The sequence below is a fragment of the Plutella xylostella genome, chromosome 6, assembly GCF_932276165.1.
Source record: "Plutella xylostella chromosome 6, ilPluXylo3.1, whole genome shotgun sequence".
Lineage (NCBI taxonomy): Eukaryota > Metazoa > Arthropoda > Insecta > Lepidoptera > Plutellidae > Plutella > Plutella xylostella.
This window is the reverse complement of record NC_063986.1, coordinates 7,895,100-7,921,173: the sequence shown is the minus strand read 5'-3', so window position 1 is coordinate 7,921,173 and position 26,074 is coordinate 7,895,100. Positions and strand designations below refer to the sequence as shown.

The window sequence follows — 26,074 nt, the reverse complement described above, 5'->3', positions numbered from 1 at the left end:
CAGATCGGGCGAGTTAGCCTACCGCTGCCGATACAGTTCTATCGGGGCTCGTTGCGAACGGTCCAATTAATCGGTCCGATGACCGGCGTATCCGTAGTTCGGACATTGGTCATAGGGCCGCGAGATTAACGGGAGGATAGGATAGATATGTCCTTTTCTGTTGGTCGCCGGTCGTGCAGATTTAGTGCGGCGCCGCGGCGTGAGGCGTCGCGGGTGCGGGGCGCGGGGTGCGGGGTGCGGCGTCGCTCGTAAAGCATCGGTCGGCACACTCAACTGACGCGCGCCCCGGCGGCCACGCGTTGCGTAACATCGCACCGCGCAATAAACAACGCGACGTGCTCGCGGCATCTCGCCACGACCACGTGCGTCCGACATTACGTATTGCGCTCATGCCGGCACTAAAACGCCGACACGTGACCTGACGGAGTGAAACTCCTGCGGACTCATATTCGCGTCATATTCGCTTTTCGACAACCGTTCCCGAGCCGTGACTGAGTGAGAGTCCCAAGTTGTATGCGCGGGATGGCGCGCGAGCGAGCGCCGACGGCCAGCCGCTACCGCCCGGCCTAAAGGTGAGTTTATTGCCAATTTATAGTCCCCAACTTCGGCTGGGAAAGGGTCCGACACAAGTTTGTTTGCAGAGTAAACTTTTCCGCGGCTTTTCTTCGGAGAATTGAACCGTTTAGAGGTGTTTTGGGCCGCGATTTACCGCGAAGCGTCTGCGATAAACGGCCTAAAGCGACACAATAATACGCGCGATTTATGGCCTAGCGCGGCGGGAATGTTGCTCGCTGTTGTTGTTGTATGGAAATTCAATGTCGAATGACGTTACCGATTTGATCATTTGGACTGCACTTGTTGTAAACAAATGTCATTGGTGAGGTAAAAAAACATTTTAAAATAGTAAACTCAAATTTATCATTTAAAAAAAACATTCACAGGTACTTTATTCTTTTTATTTAACATACCTAGGTAGGTATGAATCACAAAAAATCAGAGTATGGTATGCCTGAACTAACTTATAACAAGAAACCAACCTAATAGTAGGTAGGTATGTTGAACATACAAGCATAGTATGAAAAGTAGGTAAAAAGTACTTACCAACATCATCATTATCATCAGGTATTTAAACTATATTAGGTACTTACTCTATTCCCATGAATCATATTTTTCAATAAGTACTTACTTATACCTATATGGTGCTTATCCATCATTCAGAGTATGAACGTCATTGATTATGAAATTAAAATAATAATTGTGAATTTACCGAATAGGCACTACATTGTGCATAGTACAAATAATAATTTTATCCTCCTTTGACAACCCAAATAAACTATTCTTTTAATTTTAAGTTATATTATCAGCACTTCTACATATTTACAAACCTTTTAAATTTCCATGGCTCTACCACCACTGCCCAGTCTTCTTATATTTTTATATTAAAGTTTTTATTAAAAAAATGCTGATAATCTGACCAAGTACCTAATACTAAGGTTTTCTTAGTCAGATTATCAACAGCAAAAAAGATGGGAGTAGATATCAATCATTATTATGTATTTTTTACTTTGATGGGAACTACTAAAATTATACAATTTGTACCTAATTATTTCATTAATAGCATATTAATATTTAAAATCGTTACAAGGTTTTCTTAAAATATCTACTCATTAAGTTTTTCAAACATTCACAAAGACTTTTTAATGTTACTTAACCAATTGTTGTCCTCTTAACCAATTCTAACCTCAGAGTTCATAAATGTGATAGAAAATGTAATTATTATGTTATTCAATAATTGAATGACTTTTTTTCTGTTTAGCTACAGTTACATACAAACTTAAGACAGCATTTTTCCAAAAGTAAAACAAATGAGCACAGAACAACCTTAGATCTAGTACAAGGCTCCAACTAAACCTGTCGCCATTTGTAATTCCACTCGTGCGCAGTCCATATTTGCCTTATTTTACATCAACTCACATCACCCAGTAAGATCTCAATCTCCACTTACTTATTCAGCCATCTTGCTTTGCTTTTTGCCATCTCTTGCTCTTGATGACAAAGCATGAGTCAGTACTGGAAGGATAACTTCTTTGTCTGTTAGTAATTCTGTTACAAAGATTTGCTTGTTGGATACAAAGTTCAGTGTTTCATTACACTGGTCTTTGTATGCCACTTTCAACTTGATGGTAGTTTTTAATATAACATTATAATCACATTAGTAAGATACTAAGTTTTAAGTGCTTATATAATTTATTAGTGTGCAACAATAATATTGTCATCAAGTTCATTATAAAATAATTTACGCTCTACCTACACATTAAAGCAATAATTAAAAATCATCTGTTGAAAGTTGGTAATGATAAATTTGAATTTATCACTCATAAAACCTTACAAGAGCATGTACTGTTTATCATAAAACTGCAATTTGGATTATAATACGCCCAGACCGTGTATGTTCTTTCAGCTTTGTTCACAGCGAAATAAATATTTTGACAGTTGATTGATGGCCTAAGTCCATTTCCCGTAATTATGTAAATGACATAAGCAAGTGCCACTGCGCATCGGTGCGCTCGCTTCTGTAACAAATTGTGAAATGTCTATGTGAGAACTTTCTATGGCTCTAGGATTGTTTTTGTTTAGCCATTTACTATTCACCGCCACCGCGGCGTCGCTCTGTGTCTTCAACCGCTCCCTTGGATTTCCGTTCCCTGTCGCTCCGAGCTGCAAAAAGTGGAGCAACTTCACATCGGTTGCCTATACTGAGCATGAAATCGTCTTCATAAATTATCATCTTAATAAGTTAATGAGTAATTCCATCAATTCCACTGTTTTTACTATCGAAGGGGACAAAAGTGTGGCGTCGTGGACTACCGGCGACACTCGTTATTGCCATAACAGTCGCCCGCCGCCGCACATCTGCCTCGCCGAATTTGATTAAACCATATCTTTATTTATATTGACTGCACTTAAACGTTTACTTGACCCGGCTTTCATGACCAAGCCAGTTTATGGAATACTTACCTTCTTTCCATAAAATTTACAAAGGAAAAAGAACTAGGTAGGTAGAAATAAAATGAACAGAATAAAACATTAACTTCGAACAACCTATATTCAAAACATAAATTAACCTACAATGACATAAATACTTATGTATGTAATAGATTTCGATTGGTTAGATCAAGAAGTTAAGTGACTATTGTCGAGTATGCTAGTTTCCTTACTTACACACTTATAACTCGTCCCCATATTCTCATCACGTAGCAACGATCGGGCGCTATCGAACTTTTAATTTGAGCAAAAACTCGAATCGAAGCGTCAAAATTACGAAGAAGCAGGTGAACGGGCAACCACCCGCGCCGCGCTCGCAAAAAATCAACATCTGTTAGTAAGAAATTAATGCAAGCATCGCTCGTACACACGATCATATCTACTTGAACACGTCACTCGAGACAAATTGCAGTGACTTCAAACGTGGCGTCCGAGTGTCCCACCGGCGCAATGGAATACGCAAATAGCCGATTGTTTTGCTCCCGGCCGCGGCTGCCGCCAACACGAAAGGACTTATTTGTACAGCAGCAGAAATCAAATTCGCGTAATCTTCAGAACCCGTGAAGAACCGTAAGCGCGACCGTAAAGCACCGCTTTTAAATCCGCATAATTATCGTATAGGCAATAAATTGTTCAGCCGGCTGTGTGGGCACGTGGGTAGGTATGCATTGTCTTTTCAACAACGAAAAAGTTTCGCACTTTGCGAAGTGGTCAATGCCTCCTTTACATGTGCAGCTACACTTGACTCTAATCCAGAAATCACAACGAGTCTAACATTGTATGTAGAGGTAGAAATACAAGTACAAGAACGGCTATAAATTTCATCCAAAATTTAGGGGTTCACCGACATCTTGTAGAGAATAAGTCACAGATGATTTAGAATCATTATGACCTCTACAGTTCGATAATGAATGAGACGGTCGTAAACGGTAGAATCAAGAGAACATTAACGTCAATAAAATAACCATAAACTCTATTAACTATCATAAACTCATCGCTTTTCCAGCTGGTCAATAGAAGATTGTTCTGCGTACTGGTATGAGTGTTGTTATTAGTGCTAATGCACATTATTAGGTATATTAAAGTATATATTTGTTTATTTAACAAAATTGATACCGCTGATTAATGTAAAATTATAAGATATCTTCAATGGCACCGGAAATAAAAATGATTAAATAGAAAAAAAGCACAATAAATTATATGATGGGCTTGCTAATTCACACGTTGAAAAGCCGCTTGAATTTTTTCCTAATTTTGAAGTTGAAAGACATAAATTGCGTCAAATGATATGGGATCGTCGATAAAGTGCACGGAAATGAAACTTTTGTCATCATGAGCCACACAAATAGGTCTATAAATTACAGTAAGGTGTTCAATGTTGCTCAGCTTTTTGGCCACAATTCGCTAAACATTAAAGCTGTTACACAATTCATTGTAAAGACTATTAGCATAATAATTGGTTACCTGCTTAACAGGTGATTGTTTGAAAGAAGCTTTGACTAGCTTTTGTTGATTTGTGCAACAGGCTTTGTTCAATATGTCATTGTTTCTGTTTTGCATATTTCTAAATGGACCTTTCTTATTATTTACGACTTAACGGACTCCAAAAGAATTTGTAAACATAACTGTACTTGAGCTTTTAGCCAAAGGCGTGTTTGTGTCTTCACTGTTTTACATCACAAAAGACTGACAATAGGTCGTGTTTTTAAATGACCGTGAATTTTCAATGATCTTTAAAATTTAGAAGTATGCGAATATTTCAAGTTATGCACATGTTGTTTTGACTACTGTTTGTCTTAGAAACAATAGCATGAATTGTCTATAATTTAGCGTGGAACGGCTTCCGTTTGCTTAAATTGCATATTTTGTTCGAAAATACTTAGTATGTCATCTGCATATTTTTTATTAGCAGGATGTTTTTTTATTTTGTTACATCATTGCCTACCTAGTTTAGTTTTAAGGCCAAGATGTTTTATTAGCAAACTTTCAGAAATCTTTCGTTACGAAAAAAGTGAAACAAAGTTAAAGGCTCTTTATCGTTATTTGTTAGGAAGTTTCTAGAAGCGGTTTCGACGAAGCGGCAGGCGCGGTGGCTCGAAAATTGTAATATTTCAAAATTAATCAAGAGTCGCGTTCGCTTGAATAATGCGAGAAGTTTCAGCCACTGGGGGGATGCCTCCCCCCCCTCTTCGCCCCCCGCGTGCGTGCCAACTTACCCCGCACTTGCACAACTTCTGTTCCTCAGACTTTTGATCAAAATATATTCTCGTTCTGGCGCTTCATTTAACTAAAACAGAAATAAATCACATTTAACCATATTGATTACACCCGCTTTTGTAACTTGTTCTCCAAGTTTTGTTAACGCTGTTTTATTACGTTCTACAATTGGGAAGTTCTTGTTTAGGTTTCAAATCTCATGTTTGCGATATCTCTTTGCAATAACCTGCTTGTGGTGATTATCTTTAAAGTTAATTTTATTCATATGCCCTTTACCATAATCAACCAATGAATGCCCTTTTTAAATAAATCTTAATGTATTAAAATCTCTTTTTAACTGGCAATTGAATTGCGCTGTAAGAAAGCTATAAACCGCATTTCAAGCCGCCGTTTACCATAGCAATAAAGACTTAACTGACAATACGGTTGGAACAGTCGATGGCCCACCTCCAAGGTCCAAGTACTTACTGTGGTTAAGCGAACACACTGCAGTATAGCTACATAGATGTATGAAATCTGTATATTCTGGAGGCCGCACGTGGACCGGGCCATGTGACAAACCGGTCTCGGCAGGCCTAGTAACCTCCAAACGACTTACGTGAACGTTTCCAAGGATTCCTTTTTCAAATTTGAAATTTTAGAGCTGCGACTACGACGATCGTGGCGGTTCCTTTGGATTTGAGTTTGGAATCATGACTCTCTTTTGTTCACAATTTTGCAATTTAGTTAGAATAACACAATGAACGTATTGACGTATTTATTTTGAGTAAGTATATTTATTTTGGATCTTGACTGTTCAACTTGCTTAAGAGCATTGATGCTAAATACTCACCATACCACCCTGTAAAATATACAAAATACAGTGGTCACACCTAGCACTTAGTGATTATAATTATAAATCTCACTTGTTGTCCTATAAATTGCACGAACTGTGACTATCTCCCTTTAAAGTTATATAAACATGCGGTTTCATTACTGCAATTAATCAATTACCGATGATTAGTGGTATAAGCGCGGTGGCTTGGAATATTCATATTTTATGTAAAATACATTATGTCTAACACTATTAGTTATGTAGGACAAGGAGACACGTTATCAGTATCAAAATATACGGATTTGTAGTCCTAACTAACATAACACTCAGGTGAAAAGTGGGTGCAGCAATGCACCTCTGCCTACCCCGCAAGGAAGTACATTAGTACAAGGCGTGAGTGCCTATTTTTTTTTTGTAGTCCTTAAATATGTACCTAATACCTACTGCCTAAGTAAAAATTCAAATCTCACCTATAAAATGCTACATATTAACTAAAAAAATATTTAAAATGTTAATGCTGTAGAACAATTGAAATATAGTAAAGCATAATTAACTAGAGGTCTTAAGGCGTTTGCTAACGAGAATCCAGCTCGGAACTTAGGCATTCCTAGGAAAGTCTAGACTTTGAGAATTCTCTGAGTTTCCACACCAAGAAGTTTCTACTGGCAACTTGGTTGCGGTAACACTGGCAACTTTGCTCCCTCCTCGGAAAAATGATTTATTTTGAACCGCGCGAGAATGTATGAAAAATACTTGCGTGAAGTTTTTAAGTTTGTTTTAAATGTAATTTCAAAAAATCATGTGTTCAGACCGTTTTAGATATACGTTATGGAGCTCGCTATAACTAAAATAGTACTCTACCTACGGACAGTAGCTACCTAGGTATATTCCGATATCAATGATTACTCAAATGCTTTCCACTTAGACCTATGTCGTTACTATTATTTAATACTTGGTAACGTTTGACACATTTTCACGGAGTCATTGTGTAAGTATTATTAAGTATTATGTTAAGTATTATATATTTCGACATTCCATTTCAGAGTTTATGGAGACAAATACTGCATGACGGGAATTTTAATTTAAATTAATTATGTACGGATGTAGGTATATTTGTGGTTGCACCCCATAGTGCGAAGTATAGACACACGGCACACCGTAAAACGTAAAAGCAATACAAAAAGAAAAAAAAGGGATAAATTGGTTAAGATAAAATTCATTATTGTCGACATCGCTACCAAACATGGTATTTAGCATACATTATGCAACGCCGCTGCCACACCAATGTCAATTTTGAACTCTACAAATGTATAAAAAGCCGCTGAATGGGTTATAGCTTTCTAGTATTCGAGACATGCGTTTGTAAGGTGCCGGAAAAACGGCAACGATTCTATAAAAATGCATTGGTAAGAAGAAACCTGCTGGGGAATGCCACATGTCGTCTGCACCCGACTTCGAATACGCGCGTGCTGCAATCAACATTTCACTTTCCCCTAAAGGGATTAAGTCTATATTCTATTGTTGCCCACTTGTTAGTTACAGCTTTTGGTAATGCGTTCGTAATTGCTTCAAGTTTTTATCGGCAGCGCGCAAGGTGTAGATACAGTAAATGCATAAATCGTATTGAATGTTTTAACCGCCAGTAGTTGTGAGGTTAAGTCCGCTTTTTCTTGTGAAAATTCGGTCCGAAACGTATGTTTTTGTTGACTGTACCTTGGGAGTTAACTGTATTTAATTTGACTTAATTCAAAAAGGCGCTTAGCGTTGCATTTGCTTTAAAACAAAAACTATAAGTATATACCCTTTGACAAATAATATTCATAGATTTCGAATTTTATAATAAAAAAAATATCTACACTATCACAACAATTTAAGTAGGTATACAGGTTATTGTAGAAGTGGTGTAAACAGAAAGAGAGAAAGGTGACAATGGGGGTCATCCTTAATAACTTTTGTTCTACGACTTTAGTGGGGGTTATTCTGAACAAGCTGTCATCCCTTTTCGGCTTAGTATACCCTTTTTGCAACACCCTGTATAGTTTTTGTTATAATAAGCAAAGGAAACTCAAAGCGCCTTTGCCCAGTCACGGTTGACCACTCAGAATAATTATATGTATTCGACCCCGGTGGCTGCTGATGGAATGACGAGGAATGCCTTTATGAATATTGTAACTAGGTTTTTATCCCGGAAGCACATGCACTCCTTTTATTAGCCCGTCTAAGTTTACCATTGCCTATTCACTTATACTTTAGAACTTATGTAAGTTCTATAAGTAGTTCGTTTTATAATTTAAAATAAAGTAGTATGTAGATACATTTTCTACGTATAAAACTTTATAAAATGAATAATATAAGGTTCACGAGAAAAAAGTGCCATATTATAACCTAAATTTGTAGGTTAGGTTTATTGACATTGACACATCTCCCGGATGTAAAATAATAAAAGAATATGTTCTTGTTTTACGTCTGTTCATAGAACTCCAGGTATTTCTGCGTGACTCTAACTCATTAGCTAATGAGAGTAATTATGACACTTTATATCTGTTGTCGCACATTTTCCACATAGAACCGTCACTTATATTTATAATACATGTCATTATGACGGCTGTTATTGTTAAGGTCTTAAGAATTATACTTGGTACTTAGCATTTTTTTTGTGATTTTATGAAGCTTGATACGTTTTTTTAGGGTTCCGTAGCCAAAATGGCAAAAACGGAACCCTTATAGTTTCGTCATGTCCGTCTGTCCGTCTGTCCGTCTGTCCGTCTGTCACAGCCGATTTACTCGGAAACTATAAGTACTACAGTGATGAAATTTGATGGGAATATGTGTTGTATGAACCGCTACAAAAATATGACACTAAATAGTAAAAAAAAGAATTGGGGGTGGGGCCCCCCATACATGTAACTGAGGGATGAAATTTTTTTTTTCGATGTACATACCCGTGTGGGGTATCAATGGAAAGGTCTTTTAAAATGATATAAAGTTTTCTAAAAAACATTTTTCTTAAAGTGAACGGTTTTTGAGATATCAGCTCTCAAAGTCGTAAAAAGTATGTCCCCCCCCCTCTATTTTTATAACTACGGGGTATAAAATTCTAAAAAAAATAGAGGTGATGCATGCTAATTAACTCTTTCAACGATTTTTGGTTTGATCAAAGTATCTCTTATAGTTTTTGAGATAGGTTGATTTAACTGTAATTTCAATAAGTTTATTATATTTGCTGCTACGGAACCCTTTGTGCGCGAGCCCGACTCGCACTTGGCCGGTTTTTTTTAAGTTACGCTGATAAAAACCATCTCAGAGATACAGCTTCTTTACGTTTTTAAATTTAGCACAATTTTAGAATTTAAATCTATGAGTATTCTTGGAAATTTCAAAAGCGTGAGTAAATCACAACGATGTTTCAGACGGTTTTTTCTTGTAGATTTTCTAGAGAAGTCACTGTAACCAATAACGACATCTGACAGTTGAATGCAGAACATAACTTATTAGTTCACACGATATTCTTTACTGATAATTGCACGAACTGTGATCTATTATAATCAGTTGTCAATAAATAATCAAGAGAGCTAAAATGTAAAAAAAGACAATGATTTACTATTGCTTATTGGTGGTTTCTATATAGCTTTTTAATTTTAGTTTGAAATGCAGAATCACATAAGGTATTATCGTGTACCTACATTATTTCCTTATGTAATGTGTAATATAAAAAATGTTTACTTTTAACTAAAAATACAAAATTTACTACTGTTGGATTACCGTAACGCACTTAAATACTTACTTTAAAATGTAAAACGAAACCTTATATGCAAGCAGGTGCTCGTTTATATTATTTTATACCTTTACGTTGTGCGTTAACTTAACAATTTATCGCTGTCAATAAACCAGTAGTGAGTCTATAATGTAGACAAAGCTAGTGTTATCCAGTGTTATTCGAGGCACGAGTTGCCTATCTATCTAGGTATCAAGACAAACAATTACTGAATGCATTTTATCAGCCAGACGCATTCAACGAACGGACGCGATCAGACTGATTTCTACTCGGGAGCCCTAAGATGGCGCTTCAAGATTGAAGCTGTTGAGGCGTGGTTATTATTTAACTAATACTTACTATGGCATACAGTTTAATTTGGGATTTAAAATGTCATTGCTCCAAAATGCTCATCCATTTCTGCAAAAAAAAAAAAACAATTATTTTGCGTCAATCACTGAAATAAAATTTGACCATGATTAAAGAAACAGTTGACTTGTGAGATAGACATTGTATTTATTTACACAGTGTTAAATTAATGAATAGATCAACTTTGTTATTAATTTGCTACAACTAACCAGATACATGAATAATGTATTTAATATTCATAGTAATTTTATTATGAAGTGCAGATAAAGTAATTTTCATTTTGATTCTTGTAAATAAGAGTGGTTATAAAATAATTATTATTTAATGTGTAGATCGGTGGAAAGATGGCTTTCTAAATATTTTCATATTCAATATTTTCATGTTCAAAATATAAGATATATTATTTTAAAAGAAACCACTACTTATACGTATTTTGTTTGTTTTATTTAAATAAACCATAAACTAATATACCTACAAGTTGACCTCATAACATTTCCAAAAGATTTATTCATAAGGGCTCCTGCACACGATGCCGCCGCCGCGCCGTCGCCGCGCCACCGCCGCGCATTCACACTGTAGATACGAGTCGCGCGAAGCCCGCCGCCGCGCCGCCGCCGCGCCGCCACTGCGCGCGTTGCCCTCCCTTCCTGTCGTTGCATTCATTCCATTACCGGCCGCATAAGAACGTGCACGCCGCGGCCGGTAATGGAATGAATGCAACGACAGGGATATAGGGGAACGCGCGCGGTGGCGGCGCGGCGGCGGCGCGGTGGCGGGCTTCGCGCAACTCGTATCTACAGTGTGAATGCACGGCGGCGGCGCGACGACGGCGCGGCGGCGTCATCGTGTGCAGGAGCCCTAACGGTAATGGTATTAACGGTTTGTACATTAAGTATACACTTGAATATTACATAATTCCATATGTTAATACGTGTAAGTAAATAGGCACCTAAAGGATTCAGATATGACAATTTGCATTAGGTACAATAATTAGGTATTGAGCAAGTAATGACAGTTTAGCTCTCCAGTGGGTAGTAAATTGCTGCCGTAATAATAACTACCTATGTAACTAAAGTCTTCACAATATAATACCGCCCGATTTGAAAGCAAATATTTACTAAACTATAAAATAAAAGTAACTAGATGATAATGGCCCTGAAATATTCTACCTTTAATAGATAGAGGTCGATTTTGAAAGAAATTTAAAACATTAGGGCGAGTTGTCCCCCAAGGCTACATTTTAATATATTTTTTTTAAATCACCATTTTAGGGCCATTTTATATTAACCAATGAGTTTCAACCTTCACTAATAGAGTCGGGCCTTACACACTTGATTGATGGGTAAAAGGAAGCCTGCAACAATCCAGCAGTAAAGAGAAAACCTAATGTATGTAGGTAGAAAGATCAATTAAATACTTACCGCGTCCAGGTGACTGCAATTAAAACCTAATAATTATCTACTCATGTAGGTACATAATTTCTTTGTTGGTTTATAAATATGTGAACATTCCGCTAAATACTATCGTACAAACACTCCGGTAACTAAACTGTAATGAATAACTTTTCTCCCAATATTAGAATTAGGTAATTGGCAATTTGACATGCACTTACTATTTTCATATTTCAAAAATAATTTGACCTCTTGCTTAGCAGTAATAGCATAGAATAACAAGTACGTAAATATTTCGAAAATAATAAAGAAAAAGTACTTAAAATTTATATGTAGGTACCATCATCATTATCAGCGTAATCATCCACTGCTGGCCTCTCTCTACCAAAGAAATTCACAATACTCTCTCATCCAGCCAGTAGGTACCGACAATATGTATATATATGCATTAATAAACATTTAATTTCACATACGAATTCTCTAATCCTTAACGAAGAAAAGTGAAAAAAAAACAAGTCTTTATTGTGCAAATGAAGTTACCACCAGAGGCAAACATTTTTATTAACAAAAGAGAATTGCGTATAATTTTGGAATACGTCTCCTAACGAAATAAACACAGTTTTTATATAGAGGGCGCCTCTACAGCTCCCTGTACCACGAGACTCGGTCGTTCCGCCCTGTGATTGAATCGCTTCATTATGAATGAGTCAATCTCGGGTTCATTTAAATTTTATATCACTAGTCTCGTTGACGTATTCTCAATTTATTTACATTATATCCATACTCCAGCTGTAACGGGATATTCTATCAAAATATTACTGAAGGTGTTAATGATGTTAATATGCCTACTGTTACTGATGCAAGAATTGAGCCTCAGCGAACCCAGGGCACCTGAAAAGTTTGTGATGGGTGTATCCATTTTCCACGGATACTAACCTTAGACCAGCTCCAACATTTGACACCGACACAATTAGAAGAATACTGTAGGTATTGTGTAGGTATGTATTTAATTTTGTTTTCTGTTTTCAAAGCCTGAAATCTTAGGTATCTGCGCCAAAATTTCAGTAGGGATACCGTGGTACAGGGGATCCGAGGACGAGTAATGTTATGAGCAAGCCATTATTGTCTCGCCCTATACCGTAAAGCATTACGTAGTCGTACCACCGAGGTTATGTATGTAGAGCTGCTAACACCCCCTGCTAAATATAAATAAATATTAAGTTATTTATGGAACTTAAATTAATATAATCAAACCTGAACTAAGGTGATATATAATCAAACCTGAACTGATGTTTCAAGATGTTGTTGTAGCTGAATATTGAGACACTAAGTAAAGGAAAGTACGAAGCTATTTTTTTTAAACATGACCTATAGTAGGACCGTTCCAAAGGCGGAGGAGGTACATAATTTGTTTTAGATTTGAATGTTACAATGGGCCATTCATAATTGAATACACAAATAAAAGTAAAATCTACTCAGATTCAAGCAAGTCACAAATTAAATGTGCTATAATAATAAATCTGTTCGCGCATCGTGTATTTCAAAAGCGTAGTAATATTTCAGCGTGACCTAATAAATTAATTAGTTTTGGGAAAATGCAACCTGTGATTTAATAACATGGGTGAACTGAAAATATATGCATGTGTCTCAACTTATTTTATTTCTTTAGTAGAAAAACTGTTTTAGCAGCTCCACATAGATATTCAAAGTGTAGCAGTTTAGAGATCATCCACGGAACGTTTCGGCAGAAAATATGTTACCGTCTTATGATTCGTGGAGTGAATGCTGGATTAATAAAATCCTTTGGTTTTTCCGTCTTTTTCTATTTGCCTTTACATGTTGCTGAATTTATTTATAGTTTATACTAAGCTACAGTCGTGGGTACAATATTTATATTAAACTTGTAACTTTAACACTGTTTCTTTAACAGACATTATAAGTTTGTTTTGTTGCGCAAACTTTGCTTTTGCCCTCGTCGTCAACATAAACCAACAGCCAGACAGACGCTGATGTAGTGCAGCCGCTGAACTACGAACAAATCTCTCGCTGTAATAATTTACGGGCGCAATATTGCCCCGCAACTCCCAAACAAAACAAGACAAACAGAAGCGCGACCCGCGATAAAAGATGTCGCTAGTGTCGCTACACTCAGCCTCAAAGATAGACCAGCGTTAGATAGCGCGGATAGAAAATAAACGCGCATTCTCAACAAATAAAGGAATCTTTGCGCAAGCGTCGCGCCGCGGACCAATCAGAGGGCCGGCTGTAATTATAGGTTGCGTTCAAATTAGGTTCGACGTGCGCGCTGCGTGTTAATTGAAAATAGAATTTACTCTCTGATTTATTATCGTTAGAGTGCTAGAAATCAAAGGAGCTTTCATAGCTTGCACTACTGTTGGGCGTTGCGCTTCTAATTATGCACTTCCTGGTCTCATTGAGTATCCATTCGAGTTCACGCTGTTGGCTTTAATTAACAATTTTGAATTAAATTAGAAAATAAGCATATAAAATTGGGTTCACAAGGAAACAAATTAAAAGCTTCGCCCGTGCTAGGGTTGTCAGCTCGATAAAATGTTTCGAATTGCCGGGTGCCTATCGTCATTCCGGACTCAATTATTTAAAAAACGAACGTCGGTTGCGTGTGCGTTTATCCCTTTCGCGCGAGATTTCTGCGTGTATTGGCGTCCCTTTCGCGCGCCGGCCGCGGCTGCGCCTGCGCCGCGATAAGTGAAGAATGCGCTGCCGGCTGACTTCACTCGGCGGCGCTCATAGACAATTTAAATTGGAGAAATTGGAAGCAGGACTTCAAGGAACTGGTAATGGTAATAACGGTCAAGGCGATGTCTGGAGATTGAGTGAGTGTGGGGACATCTGCGAGTTTGATTTAGAAGATATCACAATGGTAAATCTAATTTTTAGTCAGCAATCTGATTTCTAATCTTCTGGCACTAGGTAATTCGTTATAATGTTGCTATGCCAGACTAAGTATAACTATCGTACTATCCTTTTGTATAGAATCTGTATTAGAATACCATAAGATAAAATAATATCGCAAGATAGAATATCGTTAAGTATAACATTTCAATGTACTTAATTCAGTAGATTCCTACTTATTTAAATTTTAGTAGAGCCCAACATGTTATCCCTACATACATAAATGTTTACTCAGAGCAATATCCCTAATAGTAATATTCATTTTGCATTCTACATGGCAGTGTTGATTAACTGTCTGAGTTGCAATCCTCATTGCTCATTGAACTAAATATAGATAACAACATTAAAAACGTTTCATTAAACGCCCGTTTCAATTACAACTAGCTTCTACTGCTCAATGAATAAATAATGAGCTTTCGTACCTTTCTAGGAACGAAGGCAGCCTGTTAAGTAACATGACCGATGACAGCTTCTTCTGAAGTAATTCTATCTTTGAGAAGGAAACGATCTATAGTGCATACATTTTAATTTAAATCATACACTTACTTAAAGCACGGCTATAATTAATTTCCGTAATACTAAAACTTCAAATTAAATAACAACAACATTTAAAATTGAAGTGCGTGGATGGTAGGGCAAATGTCAATGTTATATAATGTCAGCCCGCCATATTTGTTTACATGATTGTTGGATTCTATTGCAAACGATTATATGACTTGAGTACTACCTACCCTAGGTTGCTAGATCAAAAGCCAACCCTCAAATACCCACACTTGCTACTCAGAAACTCACCAAACTAAAGACAAATACTTTTAGTGAACATTTTCAAGTAAGTAGTCGCATTTGGGTTAGCATAATAAGGCGAAGGATTAGGAGCGCTGAGTGAGGGGCCGGGGAAATCCCGGCTCTCCGCTTCTCACACAATTTATGGTCCTGAAAGCTGAGGAGAGTATTGGCGGGCGATGCGGCTTGCACTAGGACTTACAGAGCTTTTTTAAAACTTGAAATTGACTTGGTACTTCCCTACTTATGTTTGATATTGTGAATTTTGATAAGAAAATAAAAAACTTTATTTGGTGTAAGTTAATCGTTTCAACACTTAAACCTAACACATCTCTATAGTGTTAGACATAAAATATCAATATATCCGTTTTTTTTTGTCAAAACAAGTAGGCGATCTGGAGCCAGAGATAGTGTTAGACACAGTCATGTTAGATTAGCGTTAGCTTAGCAACCACAGTTATTGAATACATAATCACCCAGATCGGGGGCTATCGGTTTTATTTAGGAAGCACTTAAGCACTCACGTGGAGTGAAGCGGCCATATTGTTTTCGTTCAATCACTGCCTCTATCTCATAATTTATTGTTTCAAAATTACATTGCGAATTAATAGCTACGAAAATACACCGAGACACTTCAAGCCAAAGACAAAACAAGTCGACCGCAGAAATGCAATTAGTTAAAGATGTGCCTAAATCAATTCACTGAACAGACAGTAATATATAGGATTTGGTTCACTTTGTTTGCAGTGGCGCACATCCAAACTATTCGTTTTACTTGTACGGAGCCGCGCCTTGAAGCAGGGAAAATTTAAAAGGCTAATGAAAGTTTTAATCCGATTTAAGTTAGTCATCTAAAAAGGTTTTTAACACACACAGCGGCCATTTAATCATTTAGTTAGTTAGGTGTTTCATAATACTTAAATCATTTCAGTAGCATACATTTTTCTCATTCAGATAATCATCTAATTACATCACGCCGCATGATACCACACAATTTGCGGTGCAAACACCTCATTACACCGAGTACAGTCAGCCCCACATTACGATACTCAATCTTAGCGCATTGAGTCATTTGTTGTTACTTTACCATTCCGTCTGAATTCTAGATACATCACCAAACACCTATTAATTCCCATAGTGATGTATCGCATTGCACACACGGTAGCGTCTTCAGCCGTAGCCCTTGTGTCCGGGTGCGTAGCGGCTAGATTAACATTTTGGGTGTGTAGTATATTTGTTAGTAGAGTGCAGACACTTCATTAGGAGGGCGGGACATAAATTAGGAGTTCTAATATTAAACGTGCCTTCGTGGGGCAAATTGCGATCCGTCTGTACCGCGGTCGCCGCTGGCTGCTAATGACTGGGACGCCATGAACTATGGCATTTTATTGATTTTTAACTAATAAACCTAGCTAATACAGCTATCAAATATGTAGTTTCATGACGTATAGGGAAAAGTAATGGTAAATTGACTTTTATTTATGAACCATTTTCAATTTAGCCGACTGAATGGCGTAGTGGTTAGTGACCCTTACTGCTATGCCGAAGGTTTGATTTGATTCCCGACTGCGGCAGATATTAGTTTAAAGACAGTCATTTTTCGCGGGTCTTGGGTGTTTATAAAATTTATATAATAATTATGTGTACATCTATCACTAAATAATTTCAGCTGTCCGATACCCAATTACCTACCCATACTACAGGTTTTGTCTAGCTTGGGGTCGGATGGCTGTATATGAGATGTCCCCACATATTATTATTAACTAAACAATATCTTAATCTTATTTCTTCTCGAACTATTTATCGTATTTCTTCCTACTACTTATGATAAAATACTTTAGTTCCTAACACTAAACTAATAAATAAGGATTTCTATATCACAATTCCTAACTCGTAAATCAGTGAGATACTTCCTTATCAGTATTTCCGTACAATAAAATAACTTTTTTCGGCGTCTCAGACGTAAATATAAAAAATGTAAATATTAATTCGTTTCCCACTCTCCGGTTAATGTTTAGGGGAGTCTTAGAGATCTTCGCTAATGTGATTTTAATGTACTAAATCGGTGTCTTCGTTTACATTTTGTTAAATCTGTTCGGTTCTTGAGGTTACAAATGGCGTAGGTTCAAAAGCTACATAAAATAAATAATAAGTTTAGGGTTAATTTATAGTAAGTTATTAATTAATATATTTCACTGTAAGACTTATATATAGTCTATACTTAACCATAGAGTCTGATAATTTTTTCACTACTCTCGTCTAATACACTCAGTTTAGTTCATATTTTCTAGTCAACTATCGGTTTTTGTTGACAAACCTAACCCCAATTATTTATCAGTTTAAGTATGTATATAGGTACCTACCTACTTTCATACATGCATTTTACACCTATATATAAAAATATACACCTACTTAAAATATTGTGAATCTATAGGTAAAAGAAAAATAAAATTATAAGTTTAAAAAAGCAATTTATAATACTTTTATCTTTGTCTGACACTATCGTTCGTTCTCAGCGCGCGTGTCCCGGGCAGGGGCGTATTGAGAGACTTTTACCCACTTGGGGTCCTTTCTGACCCCCTCAAGAAATATGGCGGTGTCAAATAAATTCCTAAACGATATTTTAAGCCTTGCGATGGAACAAAACGATTATTGGGTGTGAAAGCCCTAATGTCAGCGAAGTAACTCTTGATTTACACATGTAAACATTGTGACTTTCACGAAAAATGCAGTTTACTTTCATCATACATCATTGCCGGTGCAACGAAGAATTAATGGGTTTTTATAATTTTCTTGACTTGAATTTTCCGCAAATGCAAAATCCGTGCGGTTTCGTACCGCAAATGGATCGGAAAATATTCGAATGTATGAAATTATTTTTGTCGCGACGCCTCCTGCGGCGCAGACGTTTATTCGGCACTGAATCAAATCACCCTCCTGAAATATTACCTACTTGTACAGTTGGTGACTGGCTGAATGTTGTACTTGTGAGTGGATAATAGGTACTCTTAATTCATATGACATAAGAGTTAAAATTTAACCGTAAATGTTGCAATAATAAGGCTGGCACTGGCCTGCCTGGTCGTTTTTAGGGTTCCGTAGCCAAAATGGCAAAAACGGAACCCTTATAGTTTCGTCATGTCCGTCTGTCCGTCTGTCCGTCTGTCCGTCTGTCACAGCCGATTTACTCGGAAACTATAAGTACTACAGTGATGAAATTTGATGGGAATATGTGTTGTATGAACCGCTACAAAAATATGACACTAAATAGTAAAAAAAAGAATTGGGGGTGGGGCCCCCCATACATGTAACTGAGGGATGAAATTTTTTTTTTCGATGTACATACCCGTGTGGGGTATCAATGGAAAGGTCTTTTAAAATGATATAAAGTTTTCTAAAAAACATTTTTCTTAAAGTGAACGGTTTTTGAGATATCAGCTCTCAAAGTCGTAAAAAGTATGTCCCCCCCCCTCTATTTTTATAACTACGGGGTATAAAATTCTAAATAAATAGAGGTGATGCATGCTAATTAACTCTTTCAACGATTTTTGGTTTGATCAAAGTATCTCTTATAGTTTTTGAGATAGGTTGATTTAACTGTAATATTATATTTGCTGCTACGGAACCCTTTGTGCGCGAGCCCGACTCGCACTTGGCCGGTTTTTTTTTTAATAGAAACAAATTCCTTTTGACTCTCAAAGCGGGCAGGTAAATGTAACAACAAAAATAAAAATATGTATTGAACTTCACCGAGAATGTCCGACGCACATCCCTCGGCCATGTTTTGCAACTGTGTTGCGGAAAACTTTTGAAAGCTTATTCGGGTTCTGCTGATGAGTTTTGTCAGTCCATTTTGTATTAAAATTATGCATTAAACTTTGTATATTATATAGGGTGTAAAGTGTCAAGTTTTGCCTACCCTGTAGAACATCACGCTTCTTTGAAAACTTCTAAACCTTCCTAGATTTCAATTTAATAAGTAGCTTCAAAGGAAGGTTCTAACCTACCTAAACCTACGTTGCTTTGAAGTATTATATTGCAGATAATAATGTAATAAATACCCCAAGGATTATAATTAATAGAGTGCGCGTGAAAACAGCATATGTAGCAGACACGTACACAGTCGCAGAAGGCAATAACTTATCCCTACTCATCCCAAACTATTCCCTTGGTCCAAACCTACAACTGCGTATCTAACATTTCCCAAATACGAAACTTGTTCGCGGGTATCGCGCGCGTTGCACTATATATCACGCTACAATATATCACGTTTTGATTCGGCCGCGCCATAAACAATACAATATATCAATATAAAGCAGACGGTGGCGAAATTTGAGCGTAGCGAGTGCGTGATATTTATGCGCGGAGGCTCCGCGAGCTCGCACTCGGCACACAGTTTTGCGCGTTTTATTCCCCTATTAATGAACCCGTAGAGTCAAGTCGGGTTAAGCGATCGGTCGTGATTGCAACGGGTTATTTGACGTTGATTAGGGGTTTTCAAAACAAAGTCACGAGTTCACGACCAAGTGTCATTGTACTGTGATGGAAACTGACGGCTCGATTGTAAGGCACTTTTGAAATCCGTTTCGGTAAACGATGGGGTCAGGGGTTAATCAGATGGAAATATTGTGAACTGTGATGATTTATGCGGTTTTAAATTATCGTTTTCTGCAGTAAAGTTTCACTCAGGCAAGCGTAGTCCGTGTTCAGTGTTTGCAAGTTAATTGACGACACGGCCCGCGAGGATTGCCGCTTCGAGCGAGCGGCGTTGCGGCCGCGCCGGCCCACAACCCTACACTGTATTGTTTTAAACTTTGATTAATCCTTGTCTGCGTGTGTGCGTTGCCACATTCTTAATAACGTCTATGTACTCGTACATAGTCAAGTAGGTAAATTGAATCAAAGTTGAATCTGCATTATGTTAAAAAAGTAAAATGGAATTTCAAAGTTTGCGAAAGCAAAACTCGACACGAGTTCAACTTGTTTTTTGTTGTTGCAGTTTGCATCGCGAGCTTTACATGGAATTGTTTCAAACTTTGATTAACTGCTTTGTATCTTGTTATTGAAGGTAACGATGAAGTATGTTAATTACGTTTTAATTATCAATATTGCCGGTCAATCTGTGGATAAGCGTTGACAGGATTATCGACAGGTGCCATGCGCCGAATCCTTATCTTGAAAGGAGGCTCGGTAGGTTCCGTCCACCTGCCATTTTTCATTGGTCCGAGCCACCCCACAGCAGGACGAACGACGAGTTATCTCGCGAATTACATTAATTAGAGGTGTGGCGATAATTAATATTCATTAAAGTCGCATTTGAGAGGGCAACACTGAACGCGTATCGCAGTTAATAAATTTCCAACGTTTGCCCGCGCGACAGTCCAGCGACTCTGAGCGATAAAGAAGCACTATGAAGTCCGGCCGTTGAATAATTTGTGATATGCATTATGCATCTTATTCCTTCAGCTATACGATCCAGTTTTACAATTAGACTTTCTGTTTTTGCATTCGAGGAAAGCTTTAGTTGTTACGTTTTATCATTCTTTTTTTAGGAAAGTATACTTATGTATGTATGTAATTATCTATGTTGTATTTGTAAGTGTGAGTTTGAAAATAGGATATAGAAATATGATTTTCTAAGTCTTAGCTAATGCTCCTTGCTCATTTGGTTAACCTAGATGTTGCCTATCCTTATATTCATCTTCACCGAAAGGGTATGGAGTTTTACATACAATTATAATATTATATCATCAAAATGTAGTTACTCAAACAGTTCTACATGCCTATATCGCTATCTATGTTTAGAATTAGAAGACAATTTGTATTGACGCACGTACCCGGCATATTGGTATCTTCCTGCTCAGATGCACGTAATCTAACATCTTCCACATAACCGCTGCTTTCCTGGTCACTGCAAAATACAGTGCCCATACTTATGCTTCCTCTATTATACTCACGGAAAAGGACTAAGCATAGACATATGTAGTAAGTACCTATATACTCCTGTAGGCATAGATATAGAAATAGCGTCCGAAAATCGTGATCACCAAAAGTGACTTACTTAAATAAAGTTGTATCGCTCTTTGCATTGTTCACAACAGTTGCATTCAAGAGGTACATGAAGCCATTGTGAACGAAATGCAAATTTATCATAATGTAGGTGGTTCACTAAATCATGCCGCCGCTCGCTGGCGCGGAAACTGCGGGACTGCTAATCTAACTATAGATGCGATAAAGCGCTGCGCGGCAACGCGTTTATTTATGCATTCGTCAAAATCGCTACGTTATGCAGCGCTGTCTCGCTGCCCGGGGCTGGCTGGTAGGTTTTTAAATTACGAATCTATGATTTAAGTGTCATTTGTGTACGTGCAAGTAACGCATACGACGGATAGGCTTCAATCACTAAGGTACACTTACATAAGTAGAAGTAAACCTTTCAGCTTTCTTTTACAGGAAGTTTAGAAGCTTTTCAGCAGACTCTAATCAGTCTGAACATGACAATGAGAGCAAAATCTAAACTTAGACACATAAAATAATGATAGTGATGCAAACAAAATCCATTATTTCTTTATTCATTTACCAGTTTAGGCAGCCTACAACAAACAAACCATTTTGTACTTAGGTACTGTAAATTACAAACATAGTATAGTACCACTACAAATAATAATTCCCCACAGGTCTCGAACCAATTTCAGAATAAAGGGTTAACTTTGCAGCAGACGGATTAAACCCGTACTCGTTTTATGAAAATTAAATAGGAGGGCCAATTTTACCCTTTTGTCTATGGCCACATGTGGCTCGGATATGTAAATGATGTATTGGGTATCAGGTTTTGCTGCTTTGTACATTATAACTAGCTTTCGAGTTATTGGTACCTAGATAAAGTGCACCGCTATGACTTGTATGATTACGACAAAAATTTTACAACAATTAAAACTAGCTTAACTTCTAATGTTTATTTACAATGTTAATACTTCGTCGTTCTGGTGGTAATCTTAAAAAAAGTCAGACGACAAATATTTCCGAAAATATTGAAAAATAAAGTAAGTATTTAAATGACTATAGATACCTAGATTCAGATGATTGTGTTTTAATCACAAATGTATCCTATACTAACTGAACAAGTGTAGGTCTTAAATAAGGGGTTTAAATAAATTTATCTGTTCAAATTCAAATACCTAATTGTTTGTAAATGGCTTTAACAAATAAACGCGTTTAAAATTTTGAACAATGAAAATAATATATAAATTTACCGGCCTCTACCTAATAAAAGCAGAAATAAAACGCACCGCTTATTTCCATTAAAATACAACCAAGAGTGGCGTCAACCACATAGTTTACAACGGTCAAATGTCTCATTCTGTCAACTAAATGCGTTTGGTTTAACTAAAATTACATGTTAATTTTGATTTTAGAATCCAGGCTGCGACCGCGATGACAGTTGCAAAAATATTGCGTACTGGCCATGTGCAATGCGAAATGCGTTATAAATTTAAAACGGATTCGAATTGAACATGGCGGCCGAAAAATATGACAAGCGCAGTTGTGCGGTTTGAGATGTGTTTTGTTTTTGATACACATACGACGGCCATTTTTATATACTGCTAGGTTAGGTACCTATCTAACTAAAGTTTATTACAGTTTTATGAATTTAGTTGTAAAAACCGGCATTCAATGATTTGTGTTTGTGGTCATAATTATGTAACTAGATTTAAGAGATTTGTAATTAATTATTAGTAGGTAGGTATATTTGTCATTGGTACATACTTATGTACTTAACTTTTTCTGAAAGTCTGCTTCAATACCCAGAGGACTCCGGGATCGAACCAGGGACGTCTTGGTATCAATCACTAGACCACAGAAAGGCAGATACAGGGATTTTTAGAAGTACAGTAGGTACAGTACCTCTTCCTCGTAATAATACGTACTGCACAGTGTGCATACCTACCTGTTCCTTTGAATTTTCCTACTAAGTGTACCTACCTTAAATTGTTTATTAATTAGTAGGTACATATACATATTATGTACCTAATTAAAATTTCCTATATTTTAGTCAGACAGAGAATTCATCATAACAATACATAACAATGATGACAAATCCTCCCACTAAATCATCTCTCTACATATGACATAATTCATGCCCCCACAGACACTATTCCCAACAATAGAAACAAAAGAGAAATCAAAACTATTCTATTTCTATTTTCTTATTGTCTTAACCCTTTCGGTGCGGCTCATAAAATCGGCGAACAAAAAAGCGTCCATAGTGCCATTTGCATAATGTTTCGCTTTTTTCATAAAGCACTGGGTATCAAATGTCACCACAAGACTGGGGTGCGAAAACTCGCATTATGGGGTGTTGAGTGTATTAAAAATCGTTTCGCATCCTTTACGTTCTTAAGGTTATGCGGTTTAGTGGGTACTTTTAACCCCTAGTGGTCGTAACTCGTGAAGATGGTAGGCGGTTTACACAGAGCTGTTTACGATTTGTAAACGTTTAAACTGTTTGCTTGCACTTTTTTGAGATAAAAAATGTGCTATTGTTTCTATTCTATAATTCTTAGTTTTTATTTGCTTGTGATACAATGAGAACATTTGAATTTTTGCAATTGGTGCTGTTTGTCGAAGGCCGAGCATAAACAATCGGGAGGAAGGAGTTTCCCTGTAGACGCCGGAAGCGCGCCGAGTGTCGGCACCGGAAGTGTTATTGCCGGCGGAATGACTCTCTACTTCCGGTGGCGCAGACGCAATGTCTGCTCAAGAAACTGAGCTCTTCCTTTTTGTAGTTTTGAGCGATTAATGTTAGGATTAGAACGTTTTACGGCATTACTTTATTATTGAACATTTATTTACAATACTTAGATTCATTCAGCTCATAACATATACCTCACAGTTATATTATGAAAGTACTGTGTATCTCATCCCTAGAAGTATAAATAAACTGGACCGTGTAAGTCGAATCCCAAAAGCTATAGGATTACCTCTGGGAGACATTCCTTATTTATTGCTTCGCAGTTTCTATCTCTGTACCTAAAATGGCGGACGCAATAAAAGTGTGAATATCAACACAAAACAAGAGCAAAAAGTTAACGCGTATGGTTGCCTAGAGAGGGCACCGATGAAATATATAGCTGTAGGTATTAAGTTAGTCACAGAGCATGATATACGACGGACAGCGGCGGGTCGGTTCGTGCAACGATCTATGTATTTACGCGTGTTTTTCCACGATTTTTCTCGCGTTCGCGTGGCAACACCGCCTCCGACTTATTGCGCGAAACAATTTTGTCTTTACAAAAGGATGGACTCGCCTGTTTTTAATTTAGCCCAGAATTAATGGAGATTCCGTAATTTCATTTCAGCGCCGGCTGCGGTATTTAGAGATCGCCGCTCTTCGCCCGGAGTAATTTGGTTCGCTGGTTTTGTTTTGTTTTAACTTCATTATTTAGTTAACTCTTATACAATACATCGGATGATTCCTTCTTCTGGCGTTTACTAAGGTCCTTCAAATGAAATGCGGTATCCACAGCCATTACAAGAAGCCCCCCAAACAGAAAACCAATAAGAACAATAATAAATAACTCTTATCATATTTCGAGTATGCTCCTGGACGGAGGCATCTCGCGATCCGAACCAATATATCACCAGGAATTTACGAGGCAAGATACGACAGGAAAATTGCAAGAATGGTGGCGCAATCTATCTTAGTTGGGGAGCGCGAGGGGAGGCCATCCCTACCCGGGCGAGGGGGCGCCTTCGAGAGGTTATTAGTCCGAGCATCTGTTGTTGGCGGGGGCGGGCTTCCCGTGATGAAACTCCTCAAGCCGCCTTACAAGCTAACAAATCTAATTGCTCAGTAGGCGCCCGTGTATCGCCGGCCTGACAAATGGCCCGAGTGACCAGGTACTGCTGCTTTATGGAACACCTTCGAACTACGTTGATACCTTCTTCACACTTTGCTACATTAATATTATCTTTGCAAATAGGTTTTGTATTGTTCAAGTTTTTTCTTCCGTCACAATATTTGTGGTAGGTACCTAGGTATATGCTTATCTTTCCGGCATTTATCAGTCGTCCGCATTTCGCCAGCGGGAAGGAACACAAAAGTTATTTATTTTTTGTTTCACTTTGTTTTTCTTGTGTTTTCTTTCGGTGCGTGCCGTACTGGGCATGGGCAAACATGTTTTTGAAGCCAGCATTTTTGAGATGTCGCAACATGATTTATTTTTGACCCCGCACGTAGGCGGTGCTTAGTCCAATCGGCATTTCGGGCTTACATAAATAAATCATACAAAATACCTACACAAAATACGAATTTCATTCTTATTGAATGATAAACGACTTGGCCAAAAGTGTACAGTATTTTTTAATAAAGAATCGGTATAAGTAATCAAATTTAAATCTACGATTCGGAAAATTTGGTGACTGGATGGCTAGTCAATAAATTCTAAACACGCCGAATTTAAACTTGTTTATCAAAGCTCAAAAAAAAATTCACACGCTTGATATTGGACACATCTTGTTCTCTCAATTAAGAGGCTCTTACAGACCGGACAAGCACTGGACAGAATTATTCATGACGTGACGTCGACGGCCGCTTTTAGTAACTAATGATTTATTACTCTCGAGGCACGTGAGATTTTCACCTTAATTAAGTCAGATTTATTTTGTCCACAGGTTGGTACTCTACTCTGCATTCTTCCGCACCGATAGAAAGCCTCGAATGAGTTGTAAGTGTCTTTACTGTTAACATACACACGGTTAATTGTC

At 37.5% G+C, this 26,074-nt stretch overlaps 1 protein-coding gene across 2 annotated transcripts in view; it reads left to right on the top strand.

Moving 5' to 3' along the window:
• The first annotated feature begins 20 nt into the window (after window positions 1-20).
• The window catches only part of LOC105386781 (homeotic protein antennapedia), a 146,887-nt gene continuing 120,833 nt past the window's right edge, over window positions 21-26,074 (top strand). For both annotated transcript variants that reach the window (XM_038119553.2, XM_048621792.1), the window contains exon 1: window positions 21-572. The gene's annotated coding sequence lies outside the window, so the exon portion shown is untranslated. The remainder of the gene's footprint in view (window positions 573-26,074) is intronic.